At 44.1% G+C, this 18,891-nt stretch overlaps 1 long non-coding RNA gene across 1 annotated transcript in view; it reads right to left on the bottom strand.

Moving 5' to 3' along the window:
• The window catches only part of LOC143829912 (uncharacterized), a 56,845-nt gene extending 44,335 nt beyond the window's left edge, over positions 1 to 12,510 (bottom strand). The window contains exons 1-2 of the long non-coding RNA XR_013228280.1: positions 12,483 to 12,510; positions 8,344 to 8,450 (exon numbers count right to left, since the gene is read on the bottom strand). This is a non-coding gene — a long non-coding RNA (uncharacterized LOC143829912). The remainder of the gene's footprint in view (positions 1 to 8,343; positions 8,451 to 12,482) is intronic.
• Between the last annotated feature and the right edge of the window lie 6,381 nt (positions 12,511 to 18,891).

Genomic DNA, 18,891 nt, shown 5'->3' with positions numbered 1-18,891 from the left:
AAGAAGGGAGAAAGGCGAGCCAAGGGAGCAAGACGCATGGCGAGCAATGTGGATGCAGTGGCGGTGGCAGCAGCAGTCCCCTTCCCCGGGAAGGACCCTGCCCCCCCCACAGTCACCTTCTGCAGGGGGTCGCTCATGGCCACAGCTGGAGGGTCCAGTGGAAGCACCACCGCAGTGCTTGCTGGAAGCTCCTCCGGCTGGGTCCCCGCTGGGCTTCGACGCCAAAGTTGGGGTCGCAGCAAAGCACTGCCTTAGAATATCATCATTTAGACTAGTACAGTCTCCCCGTGAACATCTATACATGTAGTATGCTGGTACTGTGTACTGTGCACAGATACAGCCAGCAACAGTTCACATAATCACGTCACAGCTTTTTCAGCAGTTTCTCTGATTCCAGGAATTATTACGGCTGCATTGGTGTTCAGCCCCATTTCACATTCCTATTTCCCCACATCAGCAGCCTTCCAAGAAAAACTCAGGGAAGCCGTATGCTTACAGAGAAAAATGACTTGTATGAATCAGCTGTTCATGAGCCCTTATTGACAAGCAGTCAAGAATATTTGCTGCAATAGAAGGAGCACAGTGTTCACACTGGCAACTTTATTGGTATATATTTTGGCTGCTCCCTAGAGTCAAAACCAGGTAAGGCCAATTGTCGAGGGTACACAATGGTTGAAAACATTCAGACACAGGCTTCATGTACTGACTGTATGCCTGTCCAAGGAAAATATGGAATAAAATGAAAATGTCACAGCAGTTAATGTGGTTGTTTCCAGTAATGCTATTTCTACCACAGGTATCTTTTATAAGGGAAACTGAAAGAAAGAAAGAAAGAAAGAAAGAAAGAAAGAAAGAAAGAAAGAAAGAAAGAAAGAAAGAAAGAAAGAAAGAAAGAAAGAAAGAAAGAAAGAAAGAAAGAAAGAAAGAAAGAAAGAAAGAAAGAAAGAAAGAAAGAAAGAAAGAGCTTTTTTCCCTACACACAAACCCTGGCATACATGTCACTCATGTCGAGAATGCCTGAGGTTCAATTGAGATGTAGCTGAAGGAGCTGGATAAAATGGCTCATTAAATCTTCCTTCTGAGTGTCCAACTAAAGTTAACAACTTGAACAGAATTTGTAAGCAACAACGAAAGACCAATGTCTGTGTACTATGAGGGTGCATATTCGGTTGCTTATGTGGTACTTTTCACTCAAAGACACAGGATGATTTCAAATGTTAACTCAGCAAACATGGCCAACAGCAAAAACATGAATGCTGCTGTGGTATCACCTGGGTCAGTTGGTTCACTTGCCACCACATGGAAAACTGATTCTGATCTTGACTCATTCACATGAAGTCCAATTCATATAGAAGAGTTTTGGCAGCAACCAAGCTACTAACATAGTGCTTTAATCAGTTTATAATTTTTAACTTAAAATTATATTCATGAGATAGTAGCCCTGAGAATCACCAAACTGGATGATACTTATAAGATATGGAGCATATTAGAGCCACCTTTATAAGCCCACACAAAGAAACAATGAAGTAGGAGTCCTTTGAACTAGTTTCCCCACTCTATTGAAGAAGGAAGGAAGGAAGGAAGGAAGGAAGGAAGGAAGGAAGGAAGGAAGGAAGGAAGGAAGGAAGGAAGAAGAAAGAAAGAAAGAAAGAAAGAAAGAAAGAAAGAAAGAAAGAAAGAAAGAAAGAAAGAAAGAAAGAAAGAAAGAAAGAAAGAAAGAAAGAAAACATTCAGGCTGATTCCCCACCGTCACAGAATGTTGCTACCATCCCAAACCCACCACAGGCCCTCATTTGCCCCCATGCAGAGGGAATGCAAATGTATCCACATTCCTTTTTTTGCTGCAAGGGCCAACATGGTGGTGCCACAGGGCGGAGTGGAGCATTGTTTTTTTCCAGGAAGGTGGGATTGCATTCCCATGGGATCCCACCTTCCTGCAAAAATATCCCTGCCACCCCAATGTGGCAGAACCTTTCCGCCATGGCTGCATCACATTTCCACCATGACTGCATCCATGAGGATGCAGAAATCCAGGGCGGACACAGGAAGCGGAACAGCATGCAGCTCTGCTGTAATGCACCAGTGGCACCCTGGAGTGGTGCTGTTGGTTCAGAATAGGCCTCACTAAAACAAAAATACAGCAGAAGAGTTCAAGGCTAGAAGGATATCTGAAAATCAAGGTAACTGCTGTGTTTCTGCTGGTATCTTGGTCAGTGGCATCATCAAATTATCACGTGCAAAAAGATTTGCATCTTTATTCTAATTCCTGAGCAATTTCCTTACTTCCCAAAAGACTGCTAATAGTATAACTAGTCAGAAAGGCCTCACATCTCCTAGTTGATGAGCCATGCAATGTGTAATAGCCCTTCCTGTAATAAGTTGCAGATATTTTGGTTATCATCAGTTTCATTAATTCCTTATTCATGCTGGAAAAAAGATGATAGAAAGATGACAGACTTCTGATAGAATCATGACTTGTGTAGAACAGAGGCAAGACAATGAAAACCAGCAGGTTTATAAACTGGCTGGAGTGCTGCTGGTAGTGGCTGTACATCTTGCCACTTCCCTGGTCTGTCCCCACTCTGTGGAGGGTGGGGCCAGGCTGGGAAGCAGAGCACTACTGCCAGCAGTGCTCCAAGGCCCAAGGCTGGGGCTTGGAGCACCACTGGCAGCCACCATGTTTCTCCCTGCTTCCCTGGCCTGCCTTGTTTTGTGGAGGGTAAGACTGGCCTGGCGTGCTTCTTAAGGCAGGACAACTCCCCAAGGCAGGACAATTTCCTTTTGAGGGAACGCACAAGATGTGTTCCAAGTCAAAAACTGATATGGAATGTAAGTGTGGAATGGGCTAAGATGTTTTAAACTGGGCCTCTCTCCAAGCTTGTTGGTCTCTAATGTGTTACTTTACTGGAATGTAGTTGTTCTACTACAGATCAATATGGTTACTTTCTGAAACTACCTGATTCTACTGGCAGGAGGAGAAGCTCAACCATAATGAGTGCCTCTTAAAATCTTATTTGATCTAGACAATGCTTGTGATGTGCATTGCAATGTCTGATTGGTGGACAGCTGGTAAGCTGAAGTTCTAACTCTTATTTTTGTGAACGTGACAGACACAGTTTGCTTTTGTTCTCATCTACATCTTAGTTTTGTAAAAGTAACTGGCTTTTGTTCTCATGGACAGAGGAGCCACAGCAAGCTTTGGAATGCATATGCCTAAGTACTTAAGGAATCATGTCTGTTGATCACATTTATGCTTGTAGGAAATACTGTTTTATAGCACCAGTCTACCAATGGCCAGCTTAGTAGCTTCATGAAATTTGGTGCCCCTTTCAGCTGAGCCAAACCCATCCTCTTGTCCCCTGGATGTTGTACACAGAAAAAAAAACTAGAGGTCTGTAGTTAAAGGATAGTTCTTTTTAATTTGATGCAATTTGGAAAAATAAATTAGAACTGAAAAGATGTGGCTGCATAGGTGGCATCCTCTAGTTATTATTAGTTGTGCCAAGGATACAGAAGACAAATGAGCAACAAGCCAAATCCTACTACAAAATGTAATCATCACACATTAACATCTGGGCTTCATTAATTTTTAGGAGTCTGCTGTGGGCACAATGCTCAGTAGGGGAAGGGAGTTAAACATTTTACTGAATGCTTTTTGCTGAAGTACAGTTCTTGGGGGACTCTGAACCACACCTGAGTCTTATTATTACAGTTTCAAAATTAATTACCCAAACTTCCTGTTCAAGTTTGCATAGTACATTATCTAACGTTAACTCTTTAGAATATGTGAAGTACACACATGAAAGATAGCTCAGTAGATGACACTGTCAATCGAATATGAATCTTATCTAAGTCATCATTTAAAATGTTTGTCCTTTTGAAGATTTTTTTAAATGACATCACCTGAGTTCTTATAAGTTTTTTCTATTTAAATAATTTACTTCATGGTGCCAACAAATGTGTTAGTGCTTTAAAAAAAAATCAACAAATGCATTATGGCATCGGGTTTCTTGGCCAAAAGTCCCCTTACTCAGATATATCAATTAGCTCAGCTATGTTTAAAGAACACTCTAACATTTCACTACTGGGCAATAATGAAAACATGCATATCATTATGGTCTTGTCTAAGGGGATGGCTAAAGACTGGCTTTTTAAAATTAACTTAGTTGTACCATGCATAGATTGGAAGACATTTCATCCACTGTAATACAAACAAAATAATGAGTACTATGGCACTATGTTAGCAAGTATGTATGCATAAACGGAGCTTTAAATAGCAGAAGGAGGAATAATGATTGAGGGAGGGCCAAAGACCCAGCATCCCAGGCCACAGGAATATGTAGAAACATCTTCCTTGTCTGTAGGTGGCCTGGTTTTATTGCCGTTGTGACATTAGATATGTCTACTTTAAAGCAATTGTGCATGTTCACTGTGACCTACATAGTGTTCTTTGCTTTTAATCCAAAAAGGAAATGAGGATTGCTTCAACCAGCCAATGCTTTAGCTAAGTGTCAACTATATTGCTTGTTTTCTTGATTCTTTATAGTGAAACAGTATTTCCGGGTGATCATCAGTGACATGTGACTCATGAATCTGAAGCTCTTTCACAATCTTTCCACATGGTTTGATTTCAGGCCTGGCCTGTCTCATCATACTCATGAAAATGTGGTTAACACATATTCTTTTGCTGTTTCTGCATTCAGAGCAGAAGTTCCATTGCAACAAAACTACATATAGTTTGCCAAAATCTTACTAATGCTATAGTTAATGTAATGTTCACAAATGTCTTGTATTTATATGTATCATATACAGTGTGTAATATAAACTCTCCATTGGAAACTCCTTTTACTATGCAAACACATGATTAAAAATCCACATTTCTGTACATTATCTGATGTTTAATCATTCAGGGACTTCAAACTGAACATGTGAAATCAGTGTGACATTATTTGAGGGGCACCATCTTCAAGAATTAAAAAGTATAAAACTGGAATATATTATTAATTCCATTTTTAGGCCACCACTCCTGGACTGCCATAAAAAAGCAATATACAAATAAAAGTTCATTTAAAAACTCACCTACATCCCTGCGCCAGTCATTTCCCCCCACTCCACCTCCCCAACCACCACATGGTCTGGAGTTATGGGCTGGGGTGTCACCAGTATGTGGATGACACCCAGTTCTATCTCTTGATGGACAACTAGCTGGATCTTCCACCAGAGTCATTCACCTGTTGTTTGGAAGCAGTAGCTGGATGGTTAAGGCAGGGCCATCTGAAACTCAACCTCTCCAAGATGGAGGCCCTGTGGCTGGGTAGAAGGGGACAGAACCAGGCGGCTTGTCTCCCATGCCTGGATGGGGTGCAACTTATACTGGCACCAGCGGCCAGGAATTTGGGGGTGATCCTTGATGCCTTCCTATCTAAGGAGGCACAGGACATGAAGGCAGACAAACAGTATTTTTCCAACTGCGCCAAGCACAGCTACTAGTACCCTACATCAGTGGACCCCAACCCCCGGTCCAGGGACCGGTAGCGATCCGTGGATCAGTCAGTAACGGGCCGCAGCTCCTCCTTGTCCTCCTCCCCAGCTGCTGCCTCAGGGGCTGCCCTGCCACACTGCCACCGGCTCACCTTTGGTGCTCTCCAGCGGCCGCCGTGGCTGGGGCTCCCCATCGGCATGGCACTGAGCAGCTGCTGCTGGCAGCGCCCACCAGCGGGTGGCGGGAAGTCAGGGGTGCCGGTGGGAAAGCAAGTGGAGTGAGGGCTCAGGTGATGTCCCTCGGCAAAAGACTACACCCCACCCGGGCCTCAGTAAAATTGTCAAGCATTGACTGGTCCCCGGTGATAAAAAGGTTGGGGACCACTACCCTACATGACCACAGAACACTTGGCCACAGTGATCCATGCAATGCTCATTTCTAGATTAGACTTCTGTAACTCACTTTATGTGGGCCTACCCTTGTCCCTGGTCTGGAAATTGCAGCTGGTACATGCCCAGCCGATGCTAAGGCAGCTGCATTGGTTGCCGATAGCTTCCAGATTGTTCAAGGTTTTGTTTTTGACCTTTAAGGCTATACATGGCCTGGGTCCTGCCTTTCTGTGGGACTGCTTATGTTCTTATTCCCCCCATAGGCCTCTTTGCTCTGCAGGTATGAATTTGCTGATTATCCTGAAGCCCCAGGAAGTACATCTGCCCTCAACCAGAGCCAGTGCCTTTTGGGTCCTGGCCCCCGCCTGGTGGAATGAGCTCCCTGAAGAGCTGAGGGTTCTGCAGGGCCTGCAAGATGGAGCTTTTCTACCACACATTTGGCTAAGGCTATGCTGAAACCGGGGTAATAAGATCGGGTGTTCCCCCTATTTTCTTTGGTTATCAGTTCCCCCCTGGGCCGAATATCACCTGAGATCAACTACTGGACAGGAAACTCATAGCGGGTGAGTTGAGGCACTGGGGTACGATGGAGTAGTGTATATACCTCCATCAATGCTACTTTAAGTCATTTTAAATTGTAAACTATATTTTGGGAAATTGTATGGGTTAGTTTTAATATGGGTGTTTTTAAGGTAAACTGCCACAAACCAGCCGGGCTAAGAGTGGTATATAAGTCAAATAATAAAATAAAATAAATATCCAGGGAGATATTACTGTGGGGCACATCAGAGGAGGAGCTAAGCTCTTCCTTCCACTGGCCTCAATCAAATGCCTGGAGGAAGAGCTCTGTCTTGCAGGCACTGTGGAACCACCTTAGTTCCATCAGGGCTCTCAGCACTTCCTGGAGCCTATTCCAACAAGTGGTGGCCAGGACTGAAAAGGCCCTGGCCTTAGTCAAGGCCAGGTGAACATCACAGAGGCTAGGGATCTCTAGCTTATTAGCATAACATTATAACCTTCAGGGGAGGGTGGTATATAAATATAAATAAATAAATAAATAAACAAACAAGCAAACCATGATAAGTAGATATATAACTTGGAATCTTAAAGTTAGCAGACATGTAGTGAAAGCTCTGTGATCGAAGCTGCCAGGAATTTTGCAAAATGTAATTTTCAAGCAAGTGTTGGTTGAAGCCAGTGTAGACAGTTCCAAAGGTGCCCATGGGCTCAAAATCGATGGGGATCCCTGCTTCAAGCCTTCTTCCCTGAACCCCTTTTCCCACTCTAAAATGGCATTAAGGAGCCACCATTTAGCCTAAGCTTGCCAGCCCCGCCCCACACACTGCGCTGACAGGATGGTGGGAAGTATTGCCAGCTCCAGTGTGGGAAACTTTTGAAGACTTCTGGGTAGGGCCTCAGAGGCTAGGGACCTCAGTGGGGTCCAGTGCCATAGAGAACACTCTCCAAAGCATCCATTTTCTCCAGGTCAACTGGTCTCTGTAATCTGAAGATGAGCTGTGATTCCAGAGGATTCCCAGGTCCCACCTGGAGGCTAACATCTCTAAGTTATCCTTTTGAACAATGGGGCAAATAGCAAGAGTTTCTAAGACCAAATTGAATAGAAGAGGCCACAGATAAGTAGCAAGCAGCTAATTGTGGTCATTTCATGGCAGGAGAATGTCATGGAGGGAAGGCTTAAAATTCTTCTCTCTGTACACCACAGAAATTACAAATGTCAGAGCAATCCCAAACAACAGCACCACATTTGCTAAAGGGCAGCCATTCTTGGTAATGGTCCCAGTGACCACATTTCCAGCATTATTTGTTGCCGAGAAACTTGGTTTTACAGGAAGAGGGCATGCATGCACAAGCCACTAATTCAATTGTACTAAGTAATCATGTAGGAATACATATCCCCCCCTTTCCCTTAAATAGTTTCTCTAGTCTTCCCCCTGTATAAAAGAACAACCATTAAACATTATAATATTATTTATCAACGGGATTGTCTTTTCGGGGGGTGAGGGTTTAACTGTAAGTCTACATGACACACTGTAATGCCATATTCAACTGTGGCTGAGTTGCTGTTTTAGGAAGCAAGAGGAGATGAAGAAATTAGAGAGGCAGTTCCATTAATTATTTTAAACATGACCCAAAAGAACCTGTATTCTGCCTATGGGGAAGATATTATTCTTAGAAGTTCAGTGTTTACAAAGTGGTTTAATTCAATCTAAATGACCAGATTCAGTAGCTAAAATGGAAGACAAGGAGAAACCTGTCATGTTTGAGAAAAAATCCTTTGAAAACCAAACCTGCTCACACATAATTGCCCCCTCCTAGTTAAAGAAAATGGAATGCATAAAGCTGGAAAAAATGTAGGTGTTTCAAGAAAGAATTGCTTGGCAAAATGACTTTGCTCTTTGATTCTGAAAAGGATTTTCCAGGACATGGAAGAAAGGAACACAGTTTACACACCGGGAATTTGGCTTGACATGCTGCTCATCTGGTCATGGGGCTAATTTGCACTTCTGCATGTTGTTGGTGTCGGTCCCAGGCCTGTCCTAACTCCGGCCCTCATTTGCCTGCGGTAAGGGAACGTGGATAAATCAGCATACCCTTCCTTGTTGTGGGGTTCATCGGGGCCTATGTTGAGCCTGGGCCATGTGGCTGCAGAAGAATCAGGCTAACCTGGCCTGATTCCTCCCCACCCACACCTGAGTATGGCATCCAGAAATGGGGAAAATGCCCCAGGCAGCAGTACCGTGCTGCACAGCACAGTGGAGCCACTTGGGGCATTTCTATTTATTTTCAATTACAGTATTTAAATACAGTATATACATTATTACAGTATTGCATACTTAAACAATTACACATTATTTTTTTGGGGGGGGGGGAAATTAATGATCCTCACTGCCCCACAACATGGAGGAACCTTGCAGCCCCAGCTGCTTAATGTGGGAGCATGAATCTGGGACAGATTGATCTAAGATATGAATAAATGGTGACAGCATGGGAATTAAGCAATGTTTGAATCTTAACTTCTTTTTGACCCCTAATCCCTTTATGAGTGAGGGCTTGCTATTAAAGAGGGAAGGACTACTTTGTCTGTGGATGTCTCTGGGAGTGAGAGAAAGGACCTGAGATATGAAATTGTCATGGTTGTTTTTATATAGTATGAAACAAGAAGAGTGGCAAGTGTGATGTCCTGACCTACATGTGATCTATAATCTGCAAGAGGTTTAAGAGTATGGTGGAATGATTCTCACGACTGGAATGTAATAGTGGATGGATATGAACTGTTCAGGAAAAACAGAATAGATCGAAGAGGTGGAGGAGTGGCACTGTATGTGAGGAAAGGGCTTACCTGTCAGGAAATTCTAGTGAAGGAGAGCATATCTACAGTGGAAAGCATCTGGGTGAAAATAAGCGAGGGGAAAACAAACGGTGTGGTGGTTGGTATCTGCTGCTGACCAACGAGACGATGTGGATGCTGCACTTTGTGAACAGCTTGAGAAAATATCCAAGCAGCAGGAACTTGTCATCATGGGTGACTTTAATTTCCCAGATGTGTGGTAGGATAGTGATCCCAAACCTGTGGGCTGCGGACCACATGTGGTCCGTCGACTAATTGGAGCTGGGCCGCGAAGGATGCCTTCTCCCCCCCTCCCTTGACCCTTTAATTCATCCCACCCGGTCCTTTACAACACACTTTGGGTGTCATTGTCTCCCATTACTCCCAGATGGGACTATCTCGTTGCAGAGAAACAAGCTCAGGGTTCCCATTGATTTGTCATTGTCATGAGTTAAAATGTCCATGAAAATAAAATGTTCCTTATCTTCATTGTTGTGGCATGTCTGTATCTTATTTTGAAGGGATGTTTAAACATTACCATAACGATCAGAGAGCGTTAGGGCAGTGGTTGAGAGTAGAGGAGTAAACTACCCCCCCACCAGGCCTCAGTAAAATTGTCAAGCGTTGCGTGGTCCCCGGTGATAAAAAGGTTGGGGACCACTGTGCTAGGAAACAAACTCTGCAAAGCGTCCTCAGTCATGCAACTTTCTGACCTGCCTGGCTGACAATTTCATTTATCAAATGGTAGATGAACCCACAAGAGGTTCAGCCATACTGGACTTAATACTGACCAACAGGCAAGAGTTGGTGGATGAGGTGAAGGAGGTGGGGACCCTAGGGGGAAGTGACCATGTCCTCATATAATTCCTTTTGAGATGGGGAGGCAAGGAAGCTTGTAGCCAGACGCGGATGTTGGATTTTCGTAGGGCAAACTTTAATAAACTCAAAGACATGATGAGTGTCATACCATGGACAAGAATGCTGGAAGGGAAGGGAGCATGTGAAGCGTGGGCGCTACTCAAAAAAGAGCTATTGCATGCTCAATCAATGACTAACCCAGAAAGATGAAAACACTGCAGGAGCTCTAAGAAGCCTATTTGGATGAACAGAGAACTTCAAGAGGAACAAAGAAAGAAAAGGGAAATGTTCAGGAAATGGAGGGAAGGACAGAGCTCTAAAGAAGAGTACCTACAGGTTACTAGGCGCTGTAGATCAATCATCAGAAAGGCCAAAGCTGAGAGTGAGCTAAGATTGGCCAAGGAAGCCCATTGTAACAAGAAAATATTTTTCAGTTATGTGAGGAGCAAACGTAAAGTAAAGGAGGCAATAAGCCCACTGTTGGGTGCAGATGGAAAAATTCTAAAAGAGGATGCGGACAAAGCAGAAAGGCTTGGCGCCTATTTTACATTTGTTTTTTCCCACAGGTCAAAGGGTTTAGGCACATCTAGAGATGGCAGTAGCCAAGGGATAGTGTCTGAGTGACAGGTTAACATGGATAGAGAGGTTGTCGAGAGGCATTTAGCTGCACTGGATGAGTTCAAATCCCCTCGGCCGGATGAAATGCACCCAAGAGTGCTCAAATAACTTTCCAGAGAACTTGCAGAACCCTTGTCCATCATCTTCGGGACCTCTTTAAGGACTGGAGATGTCCTAGAGGACTGGAAGAGAGCAAACGTTATTCCGATCTTCAAAAAAGGGAGGAAGGATGACCCGGGAAACTACAGACCAGTGAGTCTGACCTCTGTTGTGGGGAAGATAATGGAGCAGATATTAAAGGGAGCAATCTGCAAACATCTGGAGGACAATTTAGTGATCCAAGGAAGTGAGCACGGATTTGTCTCCAATAGGTCCTGTCAGACCAACCTGATTTCCTTTTTTGACCAAGTAACAGGTTTTCTTGATCGTGATAATTCGGTTGATGTCGTTTATTTGGATTTTAGTAAAGCTTTTGATAAGGTTCCCCATGATGTTCTGATGGATAAATTGAAGGACTGCAATCTGGATTTTCAGATAGTTAGGTGGATGGTTAGAGAACCGCACTCAAAGAGTTGTTGTCAATGGTGTTTCATCAGACTGGAGGGAGGTGAGAAGCAGGGTACCTCAGGGCTCAGTGCTCGGCCTGGTAGTTTTTAACGTATTTATTACTGATCTAGATGAGGGGGTGGAGGGACTACTCATCAAGTTTGCAGATGACACCAAATTGGGAGGACTGGCAAATACTCCGGAAGATAGAGACAGAGTTCAACGAGATCTGAACACAATGGAAAAATGGGCAAATGAGAACAAGATGCAATTTAATAAAGATAAGTGCATCTGGGTCAGAAAAATGAAAAGCATGCCTACTGGATGGGGGATACGCTTCTAGGTAACACTGTGTATGAACGAGACCTTGGGGTACTTGTGGATTGTAAACTAAACATGAGCAGGCAATGTGATGCAACGGTAAAAAAGGCGAATGCCATTTTGGGTTGTATCAACAGGGGCATCACATCAAAATCACAAGATGTCATAGTCCCATTGTATACGGCACTGGTCAGACCACACCTGGAGTACTGTGTGCAGTTCTGGAGGCCTCACTTCAAGAGGGACCTAGATAAAATTGAAAGGGTACAGAGGAGAGTGACGAAGATAATCTGGGGCCAAGGGACCAAGCCCTATGAAGATAGGTTGAGGGACTTGGGAATGTTCAGCCTGGAGAAAAGGAGGTTGAGAGGGGACATGATAGTCCTCTTTATTTGAAAGATTGTCACTTGGAGGAGGACAGGATGCTGTTTCTGTTGGCTGCAGAGGAGAGGACACGCAGTAATGGGTTTAAACTACAAGTACAATGATATAGGCTAGATATCAGGGGGGGGAATTCACAGTAAGAGTAGTTCAGCAGTGGAATAGGCTGCCTAAGGAGGTGGTGAGCTCCCCCTCACTGGCAGTCTTCAAGCAAAGGTTGCATACACACTTTTCTTGGATGCTTTAGGATGCTTTGGGCTGATCCTGCGTTGAGCAGGGGGTTGGACTAGATGGCCTGTATGGCCCCTTCCAATTCTATGATTCTATGATTCTATGGTAGGCACACTGTGTGAATGGAAGCTAAAAATGATGTCATTGTACCAGACCAATGTTTGAGGATTCACTCAAAAATCTCTGGTTAAACTGGTTTAACACTGAAAGTGACAAATGATTTAAAACACCCTCCTGATGTCCCCCCACTACCCTACTGAGTAGCAGAGAGAAATGGGGTCCCGAGCAAGGAGATGTCTCTACTCACACAACTGGACATTCAGAGAAGACATCCTTATCACCACTGTTATAGTTCAAGGGGGGGAACCATTCACGTGCCACTTATTTGGTTTTGGCAAGGTTTCTCCATGTGGTACTCCTCATTCACCTTCCTCATTCAATGGATTGTTGGGGAACAATCAGAACAGGAAGTGACATCATGATGCTTTGGAAATTTGCATATTTTTATGACAAACAATGATGCTCTAAGAATTTTAAAACCACAAGGATCTGAACATTCCTAGAGTGTCATGATATCATGTCCAATTCCAACCCAGGAAGTGATGTCCTAGAAGTGTTCACTCCTCCAATCCCCCTGGGGATAGCCAGCCCAGGGCTGGCAACCCTCCTTGAGTCCCAGTCATATATTACAGCATTACATGTAGGTCATGCCTTAAACACTACCATAATCTACAGCAATTTGTAGAATTTAATTCAAAATATATTATGATGGTTGTGCAATGTCATATGAGGTTAGGTGGGGAGGGGGTTTGTTGAGCTGGGGCTGGAATATGGTTTGGGAGTTAATTGCTAATTGTTGGATTTCTGCCACTTTTATTGTAATTTAATGGATTTTATGGTATTTCATTGTTTGTAAACTGCCACAAACGGCCCAGAGCAGCAGTTAACAAATTTAATTAATGTATAAAAATAAGTAGTTCAAGAAATATGCAATATCACTTAAGTAGCAACAAAGAAATATTGTAAAATACATACAGAACAGGATGAGATTTGGTACCCTTGCTTTCTGTGCATATGCACAAGCTAGATCTTTCAAAAAGCAGTGCAAATGGTAGTTACATATGAGTCTGTGACCCAGCTGATTTAATACAGTGAGAAAACTGAGGGCCATTACTGATGGGTTGAAGACCATCAACCTATGGAATTGTAACAGCATACTTGAGAATCTTTACCCCGCTCCTAGCGGAGTGGATTAAATAATCGGTTAAGGGCCCCGAGGGTGGGCCCTGTCTGTGATGAGGAAGGTTGCCCATAGGCCCCTTCCCCAGGACTGACACTCGGAAGGCTTGGGCCCTCCGAGTGTCAGTCTGGCGGCAAGGGACACGCGGCTCTCAATTGGTCCCTTGCTGGCGGACTGACTACTTGGGAGGCGCAAAGCGCCTCCTGAACCGCCCCCCTTCCAGCTCACCTATCTGCCGCTGCCCAACGCCATTCCCTCGCTGCCATGCAGCCCGGACGGTCGCTGTCTTGCGACGCGCCCTGCGCCCATCAGCTGCCGCAGCCCTGCCCAGCCTCTGCCAAGCCTGGCCCTCGCACACACTGCCAGGAGCACCCCACGATGCCACCCGCTGCACTGGCTGCCGCCCGCTGCTGCACCTGCCACCCCGGTCCCTGCCCCATGGCCGTGCTGCCCGCCCGGCCTCCCACCCTCCAGCACCACCCCCGAGCGCCTCGCCGCCGACCCACCCGCCCACAGAACAGCTTGGCCACAACAAGGTAGGCTGTGCCGCTGGACCGCGACGCCCAGCCCGAGCCGCCCCAGCCCCAGTGCACCTCGCCAGCCCCGCTAGCGCCCGCTGCATTAAGCCTGCAGCGGGCTTATTTACTAGTAGTTTTATAAATGGAAAACCTCCATTTTAAAAATGGAATAAAGTCAGAAAACCTTGAAAGTTAAAAGTTGAACAATTGCAATTTTTGGCAGGGAAGGAATTAGGGAAGATCCTGCTAGAAGCAGCTGAACAACATCTTGGTAAGCCTATTTGTCCTCTCCTTCTCATAGGCATTTGGGTATGCTCAGAGGTATAAGCCAAAAAGCTCTTGTTCTCTGGCTCTTAGCCTAGAGTGGAGCAAAGGGTCTGCCAACAGAGGAACAGCAAGACCTACTTTCCTGTTTGAAGACTCCCCTTCCCTCTTCTTCTGTTTTTCTGTTTTATTTTTATTGTATTTTTGTATTATGAACAGCTTTTGGTCCCCATGGAGAGAAAAGCAGAAAATAAACAAATGAATGAATGAATGAATAACAGTTCTTACCATCAGTGGCTATTCCAGTAACAGGAGTCTCTGTTAAGTACCAACTTATTTTGAGGCCACTTTGACCCAATAATTTATTTATTTATAGTTTATTTCAGAATTTTTTTGTGCTGCCTTTCTAGGAACCTGCCTGAAGCAGCTTACATTTAAAAAAAAAACATATTAAAACCCAGTATTAGAACAAAAGCTCAGCCTAGCATAAAAACATAGACCATAAAACCTAGCCACAAACAACTTTAAATAACAGTTTCCAGACAAACATTGTGTTAAAAATCAACCCCATAATTAAAAGCTTGGGTGAAATGTTTTGGCCTGGCACCTCAAATAAAACAACATATGTACTAAACCAGATATTATTGGCATTCACAGATTCCACCCATGGCTGTCACTATTTCAGAAAAGAATTTGGCTACTTAAAAAAGGTCTCACAGGCCCAACCCTGATCAGGTCCATAGGATGGGGAGATCAGGTGATCTGGTTCCTCCCTCCCTGCATCTTTTCAAGTACCAAAACAACCATAGAGGACTTAAAAAGGCACTGGGGAAACAAATCTACTGGTACCCCAAACACTGTGGTCCCTGTGGTGGTGGTAGAGGAAAGTGCTCTCAAGTCACATCTGACTTATAGTGGCCCCTGGTGTTTTCAAGGAAAGAGATATTCTAAGGGCATTTGCCATTGCCTGACTCTGCATGGTGCCCCTGGTATTCTTTCGTGGTCTCCCATCCAAAAATAGCCAGGACTGACCATCACTAGCTTCCAATATCTGAGAAGATGAGGCTTACATGGGCTATCCAGGTTAGGGCAGGGGGCTCTGTAGCTTTTTTTAAATGGTCAAATCCATGGTCACAGTCTAGTTTGCCTCATATGAACCAGTCAAGCCTCAAAGGATAAGGGTATTCTGTAAATGAGGTACCAGTACTGAACAAGCTCTGTTTCTGGTTGCCATCCACCTCACATCTGAAGGGGGGGCACAGAGTGCTGGGCTTGTGTGGAAGGCTGAACAATATGGGAGGAGGTGATCCTTCAAGAAGCAAAATCATTTCAGTTGCTTGCCTCAGAGCTACATATCATTTATCCTTGGGCTTTTTGCCTCCCCCCACATTCTGTGGACAGGTAAAAACTTTCAATCAGCCTTTGGAAATTAGTCGTCAAGTTATTTGCCATTTGACCATTTAATGTTTGCTGCTTCTTATGCTTTTCCCCAATACTTTGAACATGTATTATTTTAGTTGCATTTTATTAACATTTGTTCCACTTAATATTTCTGGTAAGGCCTTGGAGGAAGAGTGTGTCTCATGGCTTAAGTGCCACTCAGCGCTTAACACCCACTCAGGGCAGCTGTTCCACTCCAGAGTGCCTTTTCCTCCAACTGGCTTGCCTGTCTATCCAGCGGCCAACCAATGGCCTTCCGTCCTCCAACCCTGACCATTCCCTCCTCCTTCCACTTCCCTCCAAGGCAGATGAGAGAGTGGCCTCTGAATGTGCAGCAGGGGAAGGCAGCACAAGTCAGCCAGGCTCTTCCCAAGAGGTATCTTTGGTGCATCCACAGATGCTTTCCAGCCCTGATACCTTGCCTGAGCGATGCAGGCGAAGCAGAAGGGTGGTGTTTGCTGAACGCCGAAGGAGCCAGAGACTGCAGGCACGCTGTCAAAGTAGATGGGGCCCAGCTGGGATAGCTCCTGGGGTGGATGAGCGAGTCCTCCCCCAGGTGCAGCCAATTAGCTGGGCTGCTTTTAAGAGAGACAGCAGCAGCTCTTTGGTGTGGATGCAATCTATGCAGAAACCCTCCTGTCCAGCTTGGATTCCTTGGTCTGCGAACTTCTGACTCCCATCGGCTTCCCTGATTCCTGGCAAACTACGCATCTGGTAATTGGACTGGCTTTGTTGAATATTTGCTTATCTGGACTCTGACCTTGGCTTTCCCTCAAGTACTCTTTGCCTCGCCCTTATCTTTGCTTGCTTTGATTCCTAATGACTTGGACTGGACTTTGACTTTACTCTGGTGTGGACTCTGGCTAGGCTCTTTAGCCCAGGCAACTCCTGCCCCTGGGTGTGGCCAGCTAGAGCAGCATAGTGGGTTTGAAAGCTAGACCTGAATATTACTAGCCTACTGGGTTTTTTAGGAAAAACCTACAGGTACAAATGAAGTCTGGGGGGTGGGGGACAGAAAAATATCCAATGGAAAAATATATATAGTATATCAAATATGGGGCCCTACTTAAGAAAGCGTAGCTTTGCTAGCCTTAATTCAAATCACAGGCTTCTTTTTAGCTACAGAACAGTATTTTGGTTGAATCACTCTCCAAAGATTAGTAATGTAGAATTTTAAGGACACACATTTTTAAATCCTACAACCATATGGTACTGACAGCCATGCAGAGATATTCCTAAACTCAAACATGTTTATGGAAGAAATAAATACTGAAGCTAATTAGGAAAATTCATGTCATTAATACGCAGAAGGAAATGTTGCCTTCAAGATAACAATGGATCGATTGTCACCTTGGCAAAATGAAATATCAAACAGAATCTCATACAGCTTTACACCTGTCAACATTTTCATCAGTTATTTGAATAATCAGATAATGTAATTATTATATTTTACATGATATAAAACTGTTTCATGGACAGATCACAAACAATTTAGTGAATGAACCAAAAACACAAGAATGTGGTAAACCAAGGAGCTGGAATGGAAATAATACAATAAAGCTGATAAACTTTTACATATGCCATTTTATTAACCATCAAGTTCTACTACCTTCATATCACACAGCAAAATAATGGGATTTGTCCTCTGCAATAGTAATGCAAAAGGTGCCAAGCAGTCATGTACCGGGTACTGTTATAGCCCCCATTCATTCTCTGTTCTGTCACCACACCACATTTCCATAATGATTTAGCAAGTTATTCCTCTGATTCTTGGGGTGGATTTCATCTACAAGGCATATTCTCATACTAAAGCAATACAAGATAATGTGATGTGGTTGTATAAGGAGGCAAGAGGTAGATGCTCATATGTGCTACCCAAGTACTTTCATGCATATGTAAATAATTTTTCTCTTCCAGCGGCAGCTCCTCATTCTTCATTGGAAAACTGTGTCAAAACAGTTGCAACCTTTGCAGAGAAAAAGTGTGGGGGCTGCCACCATAAGGGAAAACTGAATTGTTCTGACACCTACTGAACATTATCTATGACATCATTACTAGGAAGAAATAAAGAGTAATTATTCAAAAGTAATACGAAAGGTTTTTCCAGAGGTTATGTCATGCCACCAATGTACCACTGTTCTGCCCTGTTCCTGTCCCCCCAGGAGGTTAGTAAAGAGGAATTCCATTGCTTCCAGTTGTTTTTGTTCTTGAAAATCATGAAAGCATAACTCATACATCTTTCCTTCATTCCAGACGACTACTACTACAGAACAGGCAGCAATATATATATATATGGATTCTGTTCTAGAGAAGCTGGTATGATAATAAATTAGGAAGATTATACTAGCCTGTGTCCCTTACTGTTTTAGAAGTGCATAATTTTTCCTATCCCTCTGAGACAGTTTCCGCATGAAGGGCTCCCCCAGCCATTATGTCACGATATCCCCTTGTTTTTTGCCTTGAGATGGTGCTCCAGTCCTTTCCCCATGTCTGCATGCCCCCCTACCCTTCCCCTTTGCCCCCAGATTTGTTTCTGCATGCGATAGCCGAGGCAGAGGATGTCAAAACATCCCACTAGTTTTTTTCAATTGTCAAGCATTGTCACATGGTGAAAACTTCCAATCATATTCCAGCACCATTTTGTCACATAAAAGTGCCCCCTCCAAGTCTGAAAAAAAATTGTTGTTAAAATTATTACAATTGCACTATAATGCAAAACTGTAACAACACAAAGAAGGGGATATAAAAAGGTGGGCAGTTTCATCATGACATTCCCCCCCCCACACACACAAGCAAAGCATGAAAAAAAACGTTGGTAAATGATGCACGTGAAAAAGAAGAAAAGTTGTCAACGAAACATGGTGGTGGTGGGGAGGTTGCTATTTTGTTATATTGGAATTATGTTGTAATGCAATTGGCCATGTTTTTTTTTAAAGGGGGCAGGGGAAAGTTGTGAGGGTAGATGATGGAAGTGACGCTCAGGGGAGATCACTACCTGGGAAAGCACAACTCTTCCCACTTCCACATGGCCCAGCCCCAACATGTACCCCCATTGGATCCTGCATAAAAAAATGAAACGTGGATTTCTGAGTCTTCCCTTGATGCCAACTGAGGAGCAAGTTGGGCCAATCCTGGGACTGCCCCTTAAGGGGCCTGATTCCATGTGCAAACAAAGTGAAACCAGAGCCTAATCGGTCATGTGGAAACTGTCTGACTGTAACCCCAGTAAAAGAATGAAAACCAAGAGATTGGTT

The sequence above is a fragment of the Paroedura picta genome, chromosome 2, assembly GCF_049243985.1.
Source record: "Paroedura picta isolate Pp20150507F chromosome 2, Ppicta_v3.0, whole genome shotgun sequence".
Taxonomy (NCBI): Eukaryota; Metazoa; Chordata; class Lepidosauria; order Squamata; family Gekkonidae; genus Paroedura; species Paroedura picta.
Note: the sequence above shows the minus strand (reverse complement) of the source record. Positions and strands in the feature narration are given on the sequence as shown.